Genomic DNA, 19020 nt, shown 5'->3' with positions numbered 1-19020 from the left:
CGAGTTCTGGAACAGATGGAGAGCTGGGCACAGGCCTGGGCCGATTCCTGGTTCCAAGTGGCTGAAACAATCCACCTTGGGGACAACACAGATGCTAAACACTAACAGTGGCTCTGCCAATGCAGGGGGCTGGTCATGTTGCTTCCTTGCTAACAGGAGGAAAAGAAGTGGCACCAAAACCACCTACGGAACACTAAAGCCCTGTCGCAGAGCAGTGATCTGGAAGGTAGTAACTAGTAGCAAACTGAATTCTTCCTACCACATAGCAAAATGAATAGACTTTTAAAGACTGGGACTCCCCCCAGTATACCTGGGCTGCCATTAGACCCAACCAAAGCCATTGGTAATTATTTCAAGGGTGAATGGTAGAAGAAGAAATACTTAAATGTCTAATCCAGTCCTGCTAGAACAGCAAGGAAGTGAGGGCTTCTTTGCATTTTAAAAGATACTTATTAAAAATACTAGTATATACAAATGGAAAGAAAATGCTACAACAGAGATACCGTCCTTCAACCCAAACCCTACCACACATCCTAACTTTGAAGGTCTGGAAGATGCAGCCATCCTTTACATTTGTTCCCAGGCACACCCAAATGTCCTTTCAGTCTCTAAAGATTAAGGAATTGGCCATGATACGGCTGGAAAGCCCTGGACCATATCCTGTTTGAACTCATTCACCGTGGCATTCAGGCAGGTTGTTTGGCCAACCACTCTGTGAGGCTGGGGTTAAATGCCCACGTATAAAACAGACATGAGAACATTTATCTCCCAGGACTGTGGTGGGTATTAAAGAGGGTATTTTATTATGTGAAAGTATGGCCCAGATGTGAATACTGTAACTTCGGAAAGAACTCTTACCCCCCACTCTTGTGAATTATCAAACTTTCTCATCATTCTCCATCTGTTGCTCAAAATGCAGGTGAAGAATAGCAGAAAAAGAGAGAGGAACTCTCGCAAACCCATCCTGCTCCTGCTCACTGGGTCATTAGAAACAAAACAGATCTGGTGAAGGGTCTGCTCTAAAGCAGCTTGGTGAGTCACGGTCTGAGATCCCTGGGATATGCCAGAAATAGAATGAGCCAAAAAAAAAAAAAAAGAAGGAGTAAAGCTGAGACTCAAAACACTGAAAGTAATGGAACTGGAAATGCCTTTGAAAATTCTCATGGTCGCACTGAATGGCTACAGTCTGGGCTTTATCTTTCCCAGACTGTTACACTATTTGGAAGTGGTTTGTTTTTAAAAACATAGGTGCACTGCCTCTTTTCATTCAGGTAATCTGTGCTTTGTTCAAACCAATTATACTGAGCTTCTGCTCTGTTTGCCCAAATATTGCAAAATCACTCCAGGCCTAAATGGCAGGAAAATACAGAGTATTAGCCATGACTTACGAAATGATCTCCCTTCCACAACCACACCCTCCCCCTCATCTACCCACTTGTTATCTCTAGACACTAGACCCAACGGCCCCCTTCCATTCTAGAACCTTTCCTGCAATGGGTATTTGAATGTCTCAAGTACAACAGCCCAGTTCATACAAATATTTTCATGGCTAAAATTCTACTCATTCTGCTCCATGGCTTATCCCCTGACAGTAGAGGTTTTTTTTTTGCTGCAACCTCAGTACAGCCCATCAGCTGAGGTCACAAGCTCCACGCCAGCAGCACTGTGCAGCCTCCTCAGCAATGGATGCAGGGGTCCAGCTGGCCCATAGTAAATTGATAGCCACTCCCCTCCCACCCTCCAGTCCCATGCAATGAATTCAGTCTCCTGGATACTGAGACTGAAATACACTTATGCCATAGCTGCAGGCTACTGAGATGGCCTTGTTTAGATAATTACCACTGGTAAACAGCCCTTTGCAAGCACAGCCCACATTAAGTTTCCTTTTTGTTTGGTTAAAGATAGAAAAATACTACAGTGGTGAGAAAACATTGGCCAAGCAGAAACACCCTTCTATTTTTTTGCTTTTCAGTTACAGCTACTTAAGAATGTTCCTCTCTCACTCCATCCCCTCCACCATGACCAAAGCACCCACAGAGCAGCCTCCAGAACAGGTCCCTCACACAGGACTTTGGATACTCTCCCTACCAGAGTCATACAGAAAACTGCCTGCAAGATCAGGAACAGAAACCCAGCTTTCCAATTCCTAGTCTGTTGCCAACACCATCCCTATGTGCTTGGACATCTCAAGTTCATTTTCAATTTAAGCCCAGTAATCGCCTCCTTACTAGGATCTCCAGCCTTCACCTGCAGGTGCATTTACACACAGTTTGTGGGTGGGAAGGTATCAAATGAGGGTCTTCTTTTCTGCTTCCTTTCTGCTTCTTCCTGCACCTTTAGCCTTGGGTGTGGGTGCAGGCCCAGCAGAGATACCAGGTGCAGGCCAAGCAGAGACACCACCTCTCTCCCTCCCTCATGGTCACTGTTCCTAAGTCCCAAATCCTTACCTCCCATCTAGAACCATGATCCCCATCCCTTAGAGTGAGAAGACACTCTGTTTCTTCTCATCTGATGCCCTGACCTGACAAATTGGACCAGACAGAGATGTGTGTGTTGCAGGGGTGGGGGGCAGTTTAAAAAGGGATGGGAGGCAGTTTAAGAAGGGATGGGGGAACCCCTGACAGTAAATTGGGAGGGAAAGGGAATAGAGGGGTGAAACCAGTCTGGAATCAAAGAGTTAAACTTCACTGCCAACCTGTTGGCTACCCTGGCTGTAGCAGTTCATCCTCTCCTTACATCTGAGCCTCCTCTTCCAAGTAGATCAGCTATCATTCAAGATACTTCCCACTGCTGGCAGTGAGAAATGTATTCTGCCCCAAGCCTATCAATTACATCCCTCTTTGTCACAATGCTCATTTTTCACAGCATTCTGGAGGAAAACCTTACATGCAAACATGCTGCCCATTCTTTAAGCAAAAAGGAAATAAATACATGAGCATAAGTATGCAATGCACATTCTGAATCTAGATAGGGATTTAGCTTGCTACGATTTCCCTCCGTCCTCCCAGCCCACTGCCCCATTTTTGTTGCTCTGTAATTTGCTAATTCTTTTGTTTCTCATCACAAATACCAGAGGGTCACACAGCTGCTTGTCTGTGATGCAATCAGTTTTCTTTTTACAGAAAAAGGTCTATAAGGTTTGCTTTTGCTGTTTCCTTGGGGCTTTACAACAAATTCTCCTATACTTTGGAGAATTCACCAATATCCTAAAGCCACTACGTTCTGTCTCCCGACAAGCAAAATATTCCAGAAGAGACCTGCAAATAAAAGTCCCGGCCAGGCATTATGTACAACCCACCCAGAGATGGCCCACAGGCACCCAGGAACCAGTGGCTATGGAGCGCCATCAGCTATAAACTAGCTTTGCTCCTGCTGCTCCAAACCTTGTGTTGAAGAGATGGTACTCACATCCGAGGGGCTGTCCTCTCTGTTCTACATCGTGTTCAGTTTCTGGATAACTGTGGTCAATTCTTTCCTGGAGAGATCATTAGCTTCCTAGGGCTGTCACTCCCAGCAAATCTGCAGTGATTTACGTTACAATGCTCGCTGCCTTTTCCCTTTAGCCTCCTCTGCCGATGCTGGCCAAATCACATCTAAAAGCTTATTAAGACATCCATTCAGCTTGCAATGTTTTGTGGCTTGCTAGTCTGCTCGTCACAGCTTCTGAAAGTCTTGTGTCTGCAGATTTTCACGGACTGCTCCCTCCTGCCAGCAGAGGACCTGTAACACTGCCCCGATTGAAGTCAGGGAACAATTCACAGATCCGGAGGAACATTTCTGAATGACGCTCAGATGACAGAGAAACAAAGTTTGCATAATTTCAGCAGTAATGCAAGAAAAGATGAGTGTGCGTGTTGTAAGGGAGGGAGGGATGCAGAAAGGGTTGAAATCTATAACAAACTGCCTCCAAGAAAACAGGAAAATGCTTGCTTTGTGGTAGCAGCGGAGCCCAGACACTCCACCCTCCTCGGCAGAGAGTTCCAGCACAGTGACTGCGGCAGCACAGGAGACAAGGGTCTGGCTGAGCAGCTGTTCCCGACGTTTGTCTCACAAATACTCCTCTGAACAGTCTCTGCAGGGGAGGGGGAAGGGAGTAAACAGGGAACAGAGCCCCTTCAGAAGCTGTTCCGAGTGCTGTCGACTGCCCTAAACTTGCAAGCGTGTGCTCCAGCCCACTTGTTGAAGCAACAGAAATCTAATTCCCACCTGGAGAGATCATAGAAAGGAGAGGGCTTTCATTCTGACTTGAGCCAATATCCCCACATTTTCCTCTCTGTCTCTAAAGACAGAATTTTTGGTCCCAGAGATGGGGAAATTACTCTGTCAGCACAAACCCTCTTACCACCTGCCGTCCTAAAGCATTGCCCTATTTCCCCAAGAGTAATGGGGCAATGGAATGGACTGCAATCCTGCTTTGGTCGTCATTTGGCTTACACCAAGAGCAGGAGAATACCTGGAGACTCTGGCGGGTGCATTGCAAAGAGGCTGAATCCCACTGCGGAAACAAATTGCCAGCAGAATAATACAAGCTTAAAAAAAATACACAACCGTCATACTAGTTATCCAAAAGCAATCACTACTGGCTTACTGTGATCACCACTGGGGGACAAGCAAGGCTGCAACAGAGAGGAATGTGACTCAATCCCTATTTTAAAGAAACTCATCATCTGGCCACTGAAAAGCCATGATCAGGGCCCAAAAGTCCAGATGCCAGAAGATAAGTGTAAACTGAGTGGGAAGGAAGAATAAAGCAAGGAGTGGTTCATTTTCTTACAGCTTCCAGAACACGTCCTCCTGAGAAGATCTACTCCCACAGGTAGGCCCCTTAACACAGTACTACCCATGAGGACACTCAGCACTGACTGCTCACGGAACCTGGTGCCCACCAGGACTATTTGCGAAAGAAGGGAAATGACAGGGTGGACACGCTCTGCTTTAGCAAGCCCATGACTCATTATAAATACACCCCACTGTCACAAAGAAACAAGTATGTTTATTTCTTGAGCCATTTAAAGCACAATAACTCTCTTCTGCTAACTCTGTCACTGAATCTTTTGAAATAACCACCTCTGCAGGAGGCATAGAGGCTGTTACAGTGAAAGCTGAGTGACATCTGAATATTATTCACGAAACCTGTGACATACCCTTCCAAGAAAAGCTGCTTACAGATGTAAAAATCACATAGGAGGAATAAGCACATATCACCGAATAAAGATGTGACTGACAGAAGGCTTGGGAGGTAGAGACCTCCCCTTTTTATGCAGGACAATAACTTATTGACTGACCAGCACTGCTAGACCACCAGAGCCTCCAAGGCAGGGCTGGGCACTCCCATCACTTGGCAAATGACCATGTACATGCTCAAAGTTCAGACCAAGTGTTATCTCTGCTAAGCCTTCTGCTGTCCCTGCCTTGCCCTAGACAAGATGACCATTCCCTCATCGGTGCACCTACAGTTTTCTTTTCTTTTTCTTTTTTTTTTGGAGACAAAGTCTCGCTCTTGTCCCCCAGGCTAGAGTACAATAGCGCAATCTTGGCTCACTGCAACCTCTGTCTCCCAGGTTCAAGTGATTCTCCTGCCTCAGCTTCCCAAGTAGCTGGGATTACAGACGACTACTATGATGCCCGGCTAATTTTTGTATGTTAGTAGAGATAGGGTTTCACCATGTTGGCCAGGCTGGTCTCAAACTCCTGACCTGAGGTGATCCAAATGCCTCAGCCTCCCAAAGTGCTGGGATTATAGGTGTGAGCCACCATGCCCAGCCAGCACCTACAGTTTTCTATAAGCTTCTGCTATGAACTGAATTGCGTCCCCCAATTCATATGTTGAAGCCCACACCCCCAGTGTGACTGTATTTGGAAATAGGAGATAATTAAGGTGAATTTGGTCATAAAGGTGGGGCCCTGATCTGATAGAATTAGTGCACTCATGCTTGCACACGTACTCTTGAGTGTGCACACACAGAAGAACAGCCATGTAAGGACAAAACAGCCCATCTGCAAGCCAAGAAGACAGCCATCACCCGAAACTGAACCCTGCTGGACTTTGATCTGGGACTTCTAGCCAGAAGAACTGGAAAGTAGAACTGCAAGAAAATAAATTTCTGTTGTTTAAGCCACCCAGTGTGTGGTATTTTGTTATGGTAGCTCAAGCAGACTAAGACACAGCATAATTGCTGTTATAGGCTCAAGGTTGGTCTCCCTGGTTATATGAACTCCTTGTGGCAGGAACCCCGTTTTGGTCATCTTGTATCCCCAGAGCCTATCATGGTGCCGGGAACACAGATGGCCTTTAATGTCCATTTAATGAATGACAGAAAAACCAATAATCAATTTATTTTTAGTCATCAATTGGTCTTCAGGAGCCTGTGATCCCATAAGAAATATATGAGGTACTCACCTAGTCAACTAATCTTTTTCCTTTCCAAATAGATGAGGCAGGCTCTGGCTCCAGACCCTCCAAAAGATAGCAGAGAAGGGACGTGGTCATTCTCCTCTCTCCCTTCTCCCACAAAATAGAGGACTACAGCTTCTGGGGCCAAAAAAATTATCACTCTAGAGGCATCCCTTATTCAGTGAGACAGGTCTGTCAGCACCAAAGCATTGGACAGCACCATGGCCACTCTGGGAATTTCTTCTCAACCTCTGTTAGGTAAAGACCCAAATGCTAAAGACAAATCAAAATAATTAACACAGCATCACAATAAAACCAATTCTATGTACTCAAATCTCAACTTCTACCCATTCCTTAAAACTGCTCTGATCTGGCTTTTCTGTCCCCAGTTTTTCCACTGAAACCATTTTTGTTATTTATTTTGTGGTATACCAAGTATATATTGAAGAGATGGGCATAAGGAACTGTGGAAGCTGGGAGAGGGATCATTCTTGCTTGCTGTGCTGGGGTAAAAGGAGGTCAGGAAAGTTTTCACAGAGAAGGTAGTGTGTTAGAGGAGGTAGGATCTGGTTGGGTTAGAAGGGGAGAAGACACAGGCAGAGGAAACAGCAAGAGCAAAAAGGCAGAGTGGTCTGAAAGTATGTGTCGTGAGTAGCAAAGAAAGGCAAAGAGACAACTGCAGCTGGAGCTTGTAACACGGCAAAGACCAGTGATGGTGTTGGAAAATGAGGCGGCAGTCAGGCAGTGAAAAATTTTCACATCATGCCAAATTACTTGAACTGCATCTTACACTTGTGATGGAGAGCCCTAGGAGTTGATAAGAAGAGTGGCTAGTCATATTTTTGTTCTACTTGTAACACAAGCATACAGAGTTAATTATAATTATGGTTTTATGCTATACTCTCAAGATTGTATATGCATGGCTTTCTCTTTCTTCCTGCCCTGTTTCCTCCTTCATTTATTTCTTCTATTCCATCCTTTCCTCTCCTTTTTATCTTCATTGATAGACTTTGAGTGATTTTAAGTTTACAGAAAAATTGGTCAGAAAGTTCAGAGTTCTCATATAGCCCTTTGCCCACCCCCACCCCTACAGCTTTCCCTTTTAATAACATCTTGTATTAGTGTGATACATTTGTTACAATTGATGAGTCAATATTGATACAGTATTAACTAGAGTCTGTGGTTTGCATTAGGGTTCACTCTGTGTTGTACAGTTCCATGGGTTTTGACAAATGCATAATACCATGCATCTGCCATTAAAGTACCACAAAGAGTAGTTTCACTGCCCTAAAACTCCCCCGTGCTCTGCCTATTCATCCCTCTCTTGCCCCAAAGCTCCTGGCAACCACTGATCTTTTTACTCTCTCCAGAGTTTTTCTTTTTCTGTAATTCTGTGTGGCTGGAATCATACAGTGTGTAGCCTTTTCAGACCAGCTTATTTCCCCTAGTAATATGCATTTGAGTTCCTCCTTGCCTTTCCATGGCTCATTTCTTTCTGGTGCTGAATAATATTCCATTGTATACCATAATATTCCATTGTACCACAATTTGCTTTTCCATTCATCTACTGAAGGACATTTTGGTTGCTTCCAAGTTTCAGCAATTACAAATAAAAATGCTATAAACATTCATGTGCAGGTTTGTGTGGACATAAGTTCCATCTCATTTGCGTAAATACCAAGGAGTACAATTGCTGGGTAATATGGCAGCACAGCGTTTAGCTTTGTAAGAAATGTCTATACTGTCTTCTAACATGGCAGTCCTCAAACTTTTTGGCACCAAAGACCGGTTTAATGAAAAACAGTTTTTCCACAAACTCAGCAGTGGGGAACGATGGTTTCAGGATGATCCAAGCACATTACATTTATGGTACACTTTATTTCTATTATTACATTGTAATATATAATGAAATAATTATACAACTCGCCATAATGTAGAATTGGTGGGAACCCTGAGCTTGTTTTCCTGCAACTAGATAGTTCCATATGGGGTGACAGGAGACAGTGACAGATCATCAGGCATTAGATTTTCATAAGGAGAGCGTGACCCAGATCCCTTACATGTGCAGTTCACAGTAGGGTTCACACTCCTATAAGAATCTAACGTTGCCACTGATCTGACAAGAGGTGGAGCTCAGGCAGTAATGCAAGTGATGGGGAGCAGCTGTAAATACAGATGAAGTTTCACCTGCTTGCCTGCTGCTCACCTCCTGCTGTGTGGCAAGGTTCCTAACAGGCCACAGACAAGTACTGGTCCATGGTCTGGGGGTTAGGGACCCCTGTTCTAACATGTCTCTGTACCATGTTGCACTCCCACCGGCTGGTTTTACATTGACGTAATTGCCAAATGCAATAGTAACTTTTTGACTCTTCCTTTACATGATTTCTCTGTTGCATTGGGCCCTGCTACCATCCCTCCCTCAAAATTCCTCCTCCTTGGTTCCTGTGAGCCATTCTCTCCTCATTCTCCTAACCATCCCTTGGACGATTCCTTTCTTCCACTGAATGCTTTTTTCACTGACATCTTAAATGTTGCAGGTCCTTGAGGGTTTTGGGCATCTTCTCTGCTAATTTTCTTCTCTAGATCTCAGTGCTCCCCCTCCCTGCTGCTCACATGCTCCTCTGCTGCCTAGATACAGATTCCTCTGAGTCTACTTCTTTACCCTCAATCACGTTCTCTGAAGCTCTATATTTAAACACCCAACCACCTACCAGACATCTTCCTTGGATGTCCCCTATCAATGTATTCACAACCAAATCACCATCCTTCCTTCCAAACCTGTTCCTTTTCCTGTGTCCTCACCTTGATGAGGGGCTCCATCTTTCATCTAGCTATCTATTTCCCTAATCTGGAACATTCCTCCCATTTCTCTTCTTCCCCTTCCCCCTATCCCACATTCACTAAACCACCAAATCATCCTGATTTGAGACAGTAAAGCCTAGAGACTAAAAATATAAGCTTTGAAGTCACACTGCCTGGGCTCAAATCCCAGCTCTGCCACTTACTTTGGGCAAATTTCTTAATGACTCTGAGTCTGTTTCTGCATGTGTAAAATAGAAAGGATAACAGTTCCTACCTCATTAGGTTGTTGCAAAGATTGAATGAGATAATGCACATTTTATTCAATGCCCCGCACACAGAAAGTGCTCAGTTAACATAAGCATGGTTCTATGGTTACTGTTTAGATGTTCCTTGATCTGTTCCATCTTCTTTAGCTGTACTGCCACTGCCTTAAGTTGTCATCATTTCTTACCTGGGTTATTGCAATGGTCTCTAACTGAATGTTGGAAATGTTTCTTGAAATTCTGTGATTATCTAAACTTAGAAATTGGGACAAGAGGTAAAGCAGGTTTCAGCTTATATATGGAAATCTGCTTCTGCAGATGGGTTTTCACTTAGGGAAAAACAGAAGCCAAAGCCAGACTAATATTCAGGATTCAGATAGTGAGTGTGCTTTGTCTCAAAATAGGTCCTCAATAAAAGATAACTTTATACAAGTCAGCACAACTTGGCCAGCTAGTTCTTGGGATTTCTTAAACTTGACTCCCAGGAAAGACAGAACCATTGAGCCCATGGTGGTTAAATTCTCTGTGCTCTGTCTGGATCTTAGAGGGCAATGAGCCAATGAGAGGCAAGTTCCTGCTTTATGATGTGTCAGTGTTAAAAGACAGGGATAATGAGAACCTAGCCCTCCTCTTCAGTTTGTTTCAATATGGCAAAGGTTGAGAACAGACAGCTGAGCTGCAATGCAGTAGGCGCCACTGCCACTGTGCTCACTTGCCAGGGGGCAGACTGCTGGCGGTGTTTGCTAGGTCTATGGTGCCTTTATCTACGGACTGCTCTTCCACTGTGCCTCTTGTCAGAGTGTTTTATGTAAACAGACCATACAGGGGACTAGTGGGACTGCTAATTATGGGCTGAATTTGCATGTAAAAGCCATTCTGCCACGTTACTCTCCCTGACTCAAGTCCTGCCCTCTCCCTCCCCCTCCATGATTTATGTGATCCCTGATGTTACAGTGCTCTTTTCACAACACAAATGTGATTGTGTTTCTCCTCTCCTTGGAACCCTCAGTGACACACATTCCCCCAGAACAAAGTCCAGCGAACAATGTCCCAGTCTGTTTCCAACCACCTTTTCTTCTGATACCTCTCCCCCGCTGCATCCTGCACCCTAGCTTGGCCAAAAGGTACTCAGAGCACCTTGAAAGCCCCATCATGTTATTTTTGCTTAGAATTCTCTTTAGATCTTGTCCAAACTCCTTCTTAGCCTTCAAAGATACCTGATTCAAAGGCATCCTCCTCTTAAAGATTCTCCTAATACTCTTCCAACCTCCAGGGTCCCAAGGGTGAAATCACCCTGCCCTGTGCTCAAATCCCAGGTCTGCTACTGATTTTGAGCAAGTTTCTTAATGACTATAAGCCCACTCTCTTATGTATAAAATAGGAATAACTATAGTTTTTACCCACTGGGTTGTTGTAAAAATTGAATGAGGCCAGCACAAAATAATGTATTTTTAAAATCTCGCTGTAATACTTATCAAACTGGACTGCAATTGTGTGATGTCAGTACTCTTGGCCTCTCTTCTTATATTCTGACTAAAAAGGCTTCTCCATTTGCCTCTCCTTCTAAGGAGACTGTCCTAACCAGAGAAGTTCCTGGGCTTTAGGATGTAGACTTAGAGGACAAGCGGGAGAGATGAGAGAGAAGAAGGCTGACTGGTCAAGGGAGGCTAAGCCCATCTATATAACAAAGCGCTGAGGCGGGGGAGAAGGGGAGAGAGGGGGGAGGGAGGAGAGGATGAGGAGAGAAGGGGGAGGGAGGAGAGAAGGGGGAGGGAGGAGAGAAGGGGGAGGGAGGAGAGAAGGGGGAGGGAGGAGAGAAGGGGGAGGGAGGAGAGAAGGGGGAGGGAGGAGAGAAGGGGGAGGGAGGAGAGAAGGGGGAGGGAGGAGAGAAGGGGGAGGGAGGAGAGAAGAGGGGGGAGGAGAGGATGGAGAGAAAGAGGGAAGGGAGGAGAGGATAGAGAGAGGTGGGGAGGGAGAAATGAATGTGCCATGCAGAATGGGGGAATGTGAGAGAATTAGGAGAGAAAACCAGGATATGAACATTGTACTATGGGGTTATATTTTGGATTTCCTTTACTTTTGAGAACAAGAAATTATTAAAATGCTTTTACAAGTTAATTTTGGTCTTCGGATTGTGCTTCTTTGAATATCTTCTTACAAACACTGGACCATGAGAGACTGAAATTCTCTCAGGTTAGTCTTGTGTACAATGTCTTTCCTCTCAGACTCTGAGCTTCTCCAGCACAGGGGCTGTGTCTCATTCCACTAAGTAAGTTCAATGCAACCACACAGCCTGTCACATGAACAATACGTGGCATGGAAACAATACAGGCTTATTGGATAAATAAACACATCTATATTCACCTAACTGCATTACAGACTCTTAGAGAGCAGATACCTTCTCTTATTTCTCCATGTTTCCAGATAAACTAATAGAATTCTATAGTGAACTGAATGGTGGGTCCCCAAAAGATATGTCCATGTCTTAGTCCCCAGAATCTATATTAATTTATATGACCAAAAAAAAAAGACATGTGATTAAGTTAATCCATTGATGTCCTGGATTATCTGGGTGGGTAGTCACATGTGTCCTTTATAAGAGAGGCAGAGTTTTGAGACAGAAGAAAAAGAGGCCATGTGACCACAGAGGCAGAGAATGGAGTGATATGGCCACAAGCCAAGGAACCCTGGAGCTACCAGAGAATGGAGGATACAAGGGAACAGTCTCCTCTAGAGGCAGCGCGACCTCACCAGTGGCTTGATTTCAGACTCTGCCCTCCAGAACTGTGACAGCATAAGTGTCTGTTGTTTCCAGCCGTGTCATTTGTAGTGGTTTGTTACAGCAGTCAAAGGAAATAGGAATGCCTTCTACATAATGGATGCTCGATAACTCTTCACCAATTACTTGTCTCAGCCACTGAAAATCACAGGCTGTGCTTCCTTTTTAAAGTCACTCACACCCCCCCCATCTTTAGGGCCAAGAACCAGAGCTCCAATATGTCACTTCAACACCTGTAAATACTCTGTAACCTAAGGGTCCCTTGCTGCTGTTTGAAGGATGGTCAGGTTCCAGGGGCTAAGAGTAGTCCTACTGGCTACATATTCTTCATACAATTTCATACACTTTATATGTACTTCTACATATTAATTATCCATCACTCATTCCTTTGTGAGGGAGAAAGTAAGGTGGGGAAGCACTTGATATGGGCATGACGCCAGCAGGAGAAGTGGGTCCTGCTGGTGAGGACGAGAGGCACCCTGGATGGGGTCTCTCCAGCTGCCAGCTGAGTCAGACTGAGTCCTCAGTAGTCTCCCACAGGAAACACCACTGAACTGAAAGGAGCGTGTCAGCCTGCCACTTTCCAATTCTGCACCATAAGCTTGAAAAAACCAGGAAGCTGCTCTGCTAGCAGGGAATTAAATGTCTGACTATAATCCTGCAAACACAGTCCCGAATATGGCAAAGGGAAGCCTGGGATAAACATGAATATCTACTCAGAAGTAAACACCAACTGTGATTTGCTACTCTAATTTGGTTTCCAACAGTATTTCTTCTACGCTATCCCACAGAGGACAGAGGCCTTCTCCCAGGGCTGGAGGACGCCTGCAAGTCAGTGAGCCCGCCATCCTCAGGCACACGCTCAACCTCTCCCAGTGACACATACTTGCTTCTGCTATCAGTCGGCTGTGTGACCCTCCTCCAGAAATGGTGTTTCTGACTCTTCTGGGCCTGGTTTTCATTCCAAGAGTCCCATTTTATTCAATCATTCTGCCACTGAGGCATTTCTTGAAATGATATCCATCTGATGCTAGATTATTCCAGATACTATGACACATGCTGCTCTTCCCTCTCATCCCTCACTCTCCCTAACCCACATGACCTTCTCTCACAGCTATCTGCAGCTATCAACACGCACGTCCAGGTTAGGTGTGATTTTATGCTGATAATGTCTACCACCTGTGAGAGGTGATATCATGGTCTGGAAACACCGGTACTACATGGACTGTCCACACCACTATCCACAAAAGACTCCGCTAGGTCCCCTTCTCAGTTCTCTTCCAAGGTTGGCTGAGGCAGGAGTGGGGAGAAGCAAGGGAAGGAGAGGATCTATTTAAACAGTCCACCCATAGAATGTGCTTCATGGCCCTAGGCAGGTTATATGACTAACTTCCTTGGGCCTTAATGTCCTCATCTATAAAAATGGGGATAATAATGATAGCTGCTGACTTCATAGGGTAGCTAGAAGAATACGTTAGGGAGCTACTCCCAAGGGAGTAGATGATAAGCACGGCACTTGGCACAGAAAAAGCACTCACTAAATATTAGGGTGTATGTATGCCTATGTAAAGTCACAAGAGGCTAAATTCTCCAATTAGATTTCCAAGCCCTTCCCAACATCTACTCCTTCCTCTGTCTCCTAAACCTTCACCTCTTCTTTATAGTTCCCAAGGGCTGCCCAAATCCTCATTTGGTCTCTTGGCCTTACTCAGCACGCAGCATGACACAGTATTTGGCTTCAGCACTGAGCTTTGCTGGGATCAAGTGTCCCTGCAGATAAGGGGGACTAGGAGGACTTCAGGTACCTGGCCATCAGGGAGGCCCTGAGGGTCCTCTCCTATACTCATGTCATCATACATGATGATTAGCCATGTGCATGCGCAGTCCATGGCAGGAAGAAGCACTCTGACCTGGTGGGCTCTGACCCCTAAGGAAGGTAATGCTCCAGTTAGGTAGAGGACATACTTCGCAAGAATACCCTGTCTGAAGTCAGCTTATCTTCAGTCAGCATCTCCCTAACCCTGGTTATATCTGATTATTTCCTAGCTAAGGCTTTCTTCCAAATTGGATATTGTCCGTATTTTAAGTTTCAGCCACAGATTAGCCATGAGCAAGTTTGGTCCACTACATTCCTTAACCAATAATTATGTCACATGACAAACATAAAAAATTGTCAACAGTATCCATTATTATGAATTATTTAAAATCAAAATTCTGCCACGTATTTATAAGAAAAGGTTCCTAATCTGAAGGCCGCAGGAAGAGAAATGAAACCCACCTTGATTTGTGTTTTTAATGCCCAGAATCAGCCCCAGGGATATTTATTCCTGAGAGTTTTAAACAGTCTTAAAATAAACATCTCTCTCAGGATAGTCTCATTATTATCATAGGCAAATTATTTCCACAACAAAAATATAATTAGCTGAGCTTCAGCAGTCTTCAGGAGGCAGGATCCAAAATAACCTGAGAAATTACAAAGCTTAAGACCCTTCTGTGAATAGTCCCAGGTTAACCCTGTGCCCTTTCCCTACTGATCTCACAGCAAAAGCCTTGGTCTTCTCTTCACAGAGAAAATCTGCATTTGCTGTGGTAGATGGTGGAGCTTTCTCTCTTGGGCTTGCCTCTTCCCTAATCTCAGGGGCCTGGGACCCAGTCTTTGGGGAGTCCTTTGTAGGGAAAATCCACAGACCTTCTCCTGGGTGGACATTCCAGTCCTGACAACCCTTTTCCTGGGGGATCTCCCAAAGCCCTGGGCAAGGACAGTCCTGCACATTCCCCAACCTCAGCCAGATCGCCTCTTGGATAATTTATATCTAGTCCAATGTTAAAACAAACAGCATGGTGACAAGAGGGTGACAGAAAAAAAGGAGGAAGAGCTGGGGGTAGGAGAGGAGAAGCAAAGCAAGAAGGACGACACGAAAAGACAGTGAGCATACCAGCATGAGGAAAAGATGCAGCTACTGACGATGGGTGGGGGCTCAAGCTCAGTCCCTCCTATTCCTGAGGCATTCTCAAATCCCACCCCCTTCCTAAAAAGAAGACTTCCTCCCAGCCCATGCTGTTCTTCAGATATTTGCTGAATTAACAAAGGGATTCTCTCTGATTGAATTTATTATATTTCCATAGTCTGTATCATGTTTAAGATTTATTTTAGAACTAGAGATAGGGAAAACATGAAACGAATTATTTATATGTATGTGTGTATACATATACTTTCATTCTTTTTATTTTTGTTGTTTTTTATTTTTTGTCTCTGTCGCCCAGGCTAGAGTGCAGTGGTGCAGTCTCTGCTCACTGCAGCCTCTGCCTCCTGAGTTCATGCAATTCTCCCGCCTCAGCCTCCCAAGTAGCTGGGACTACAGGCGCCCGCCACCACGCCCTAATTTTTGAATTTTTAGTAGAGACAGGGTTTCACCATGTTGGCCGGGCTGGTCTCGAACTCCTGACCTTAAGTGATCACCCCTCCTCAGCCTCCCAAAGTGCTGGGATTACAGGTGTGAGCCACTGCACCTGGCCTACTCATTCTTTAAAAAATTCTAATATATAGAAAAGTGTACACTTACAGTATATAAAACTTTCTAACAGAATGTACCTGTGCAACCAGCACTTCAGTCAAGAAAAGACTAACCAGTATCCAGCAGCCCCTCACACCCCTTTCAATCACTACCCCCAAGAGTAGTCACTGTCCTGGTTTTAATATTGCAAGTCAGTTTTGCCCATATTTGAACTTTATATGGATGGAACCACACAGGATATATTCTTTCCCATCTGGCTTCTTTCACTCAAGATTTTATTTATGAAATTTATCCAATATTGTTATGATTCTTTCATTCTCACTGCTGTATAGAGTTCTATTATGTGAATATATTACAGCTCATTTATCCATTCTTCTGTTGAAGAGATTTTGGGTAATCTTACATTCTGTGTATTAAAAAAATAGTGGTGCTGCTATAATTGTTCTTATATGCATGTCTCTTGGTGAATATACAGACACATATATATATATATACCATATATACCTAACAGCAGAATTACTAGGTCATAGGTATGCATACATATGTTTAACTGTAGCTGGTTTCTTTTTCCTTTCTTTTTTTTTTTAAAGACTGAGTCTCATTGCTCAGGCTGGAGTGCAGTGACACGATCAGAACTTATTACAGCCTCAAACTCCTGGGCCCAGGTGATCCTCCTGCCTCAGCCTCCTGAGTAGCTAGGTCTACAGCGGGCTGCCACCAAGTCTGGCTAATTTTTTTTTTTTTTTAAAGAGACACAGGTCTCACTCTGTTACTCAGGCTGGTCTTGAACTCCTGGCCTCAACAATCCCCCCGCCTTGATGTAGCTGATGTTTCTATGCATATTTCTCACATTCAAATGTACCCATCAGTCTGTTTGAAGCATATAAGGCATTGGGTGTCCCAGAGGCAGGAGTGCAGGGCACTGGGCTTCTGTCTATTCCTCACCACTCTAAAAAGCAGTCTATGACTTCAAAAAGTCACATAAAAAAAAGAAAGTCATGTAAGAATAAACTCCAAGTTGTTTTTGTTTTGATTTCTTATCAAAGCAGGCTTAAAAAATACCTGAATGCATGGGAGGTTGTCTCAGTCCATTTTGTGCTGCTATACCAGAATACCTGAGACTGGGTAACTTATAATGAACAGAGATCTATTTCTCACAGTTCTGGAGGCTGGGAAGTCAAAGATAGAGAAGCTATCATCTTGCAAGGGCCTTCTTGTTGTATCATCACATGGCTATGGGCAGAAGGGCAAGGGAGGGGGTGGGGTGGTGGGGGGTTAGGGGTGGGGAGGCAAACTTGCTCTTTTATAATGAACCCACTCCTGCAATAACAGCATTAATCCATTTACAAGTGTAGAGCTCTCATGGCCTAATCACCTCTTACTGGTCCCACATCTCACCTCTTAATATTATTACAATGGCAATTAAACTTTTTCCTTTGTTCTTTTTTTGGAGACAGTCTCACTCTGTTACCCAGGCTGGCGTGCAGTGGTGTGCTCATGGCTCACTGCAGCCTCAACCTCCCAGGCTCAAGCAATACTCCTACCTCAGCCTCCCAAATAGCTGGGACTATAGGTGTACACCACCACCATGCCCGGTTAATTTTTGTATTTTTTGTTGAGACAGGGTTTCACCATGTTGCCTAGGTTGGTCTTGAACTCCTGGGATCAAGCAGTTCACCTGCCTCTGCCTCTTGAAGTGCTGGGATTACAGATGTGAGCCACCGTGCCCAGCCAGCCTCAATTAAATTTCAACACGAGTGTTGGAAGGGACAAATATTCAAACCATAACAGAGATAACAGAAATGGAAACCTAACTATTACTATGCAAGTCACGTGTTTTCCAGCCTACACACTAAGACGCTGCGTAACCCTCAATTGCTAACACTGGTCGCCACCGTATAATTTTATCAAAATAATAACAAAGCTCCAAAGGAGAAGCCTCTTTTTTCACAGCAGTGGGAACTCTCGTCTCTATAATATGCTGGGCTTCTACAGCACTGCCTTAAAAATTGCCTTATCTGCTCCCTCTCCCTCTCCCCCTCCCCCTCTCTTCTTTCTTCGGTCTCCCTCTCCTTCTTTATTTGATCTCCCTCTGTTACCGAAGCTGGACTGTACTGCCGTGATCTCAGCTCGCTGCAACCTCCCTGCCTCGGGCTCCTGTGATTCTCCTGCCTTGGCCTGCCCAGTGCCTGGGATTGCAGGCGGGCGCTGCCACACCTGACTGGGTTTTGTATTTTTGGTGGAGACAGGGTTTCACCGTGTTGACCGGGCTGGTCTCAGCTCCTGGCCTCGAGTGATCTGCCCGCCTCAGCCTCCCGAGGTGCTGAGATTGCAGACGGAGTCTCCCTCACTCAGTGCTCAATGTTGCCCAGGCTGGAGTGCAGTGGCGTGATCTCAGCTCGCTACAACCTCCACCTCCCAGCCGCCTGCCTTGGCCTCCCAAAGTGCTAAGATTACAGCCTCTGCCCTGTCGCCACCCCGTCTAGGAAGTGAGGAGCGTCTCTGCCCGGCCGCCCATCGTCTGGGATGTGAGGAGCGCCTCTGCCCGGCCGCCCGGTCTGGGAAGTGAGGAGCGCCTCTGCCCGGCCGCCCCGTCTGGGGGGTGAGGAGCGCCTCTGCCCGGCCGCCCAACGTCTGGGAAGTGAGGAGCGCCTCTACCCGGCCGCCCCCTCTGGGAGGTGAGGAGCGCCTCCGCCCGGCCGCCCCGTCTGGGAGGTGAGGAGCGCCTCTGCCCGGCCGCCCCGTCTGGGAGGTGAGGAGCGCCTCTGCCTGGCCGCCACGCCGCCTGGGAGGAAGTGAGGAGCGCCTCTGCCCAGCCACCCCGTCTGGGAGGTGAGGAGCATCTCTACCCGGCCGCCCCGTCTGGGAAGTGAGGAACGCCTCTGCCCGGCCGCCCCGTCTGGGAAGTGAGGAGCGCCTCTGCCCGGCCGCCCCGTCTGGGAGGAGAAATTCTTCTGCCTTGGGATGCTGTTGATCTATGGCCTTGCCCCCAGCCCCCCGCTCTCTGAAACATGTGCTATGTCAACTCAGGGTTAAATGGATTAAGGGCGGTGCAAGATGTGCTTTGTTAAACAGATGCTTGAAGGCAGCATGCTCTTTAAGAGTCATCACCACTCCCTAATCTCAAGTACCCAGGGGCACAAACACTGCAGAAGGCCGCAGGGACCTCTGCCTAGGAAAACCAGAGACCTTTGTTCATGTGTTTATCTCCTGACCTTCTCTCCACTATTATCCTATGACCCTGCCACATCCCCCTCTCCGAGAAAC

The 19020-nt window shown here is 45.7% G+C and overlaps 1 protein-coding gene across 4 annotated transcripts in view; it reads right to left on the bottom strand.

Annotated features, from left to right (window-relative positions):
- Positions 1 to 19020, bottom strand: part of ANKRD6 (ankyrin repeat domain 6) — a 200512-nt gene that overhangs the window by 64948 nt on the left and 116544 nt on the right. The window contains exon 1 of one of the 4 annotated variants that reach the window (XM_054491129.2): positions 3409 to 3990. The exons of 2 other annotated variants lie outside the window; for them this stretch is intronic. The gene's annotated coding sequence lies outside the window, so the exon portion shown is untranslated. Of the gene's footprint in view, positions 1 to 3408; positions 3991 to 19020 lie in introns of those variants that run through there. One more of the 4 variants, XM_063666416.1, reaches the window with a different exon arrangement.

Source organism: Pongo pygmaeus, chromosome 5 (assembly GCF_028885625.2).
Source record: "Pongo pygmaeus isolate AG05252 chromosome 5, NHGRI_mPonPyg2-v2.0_pri, whole genome shotgun sequence".
Taxonomy (NCBI): Eukaryota; Metazoa; Chordata; class Mammalia; order Primates; family Hominidae; genus Pongo; species Pongo pygmaeus.
Note: the sequence above shows the minus strand (reverse complement) of the source record. Positions and strands in the feature narration are given on the sequence as shown.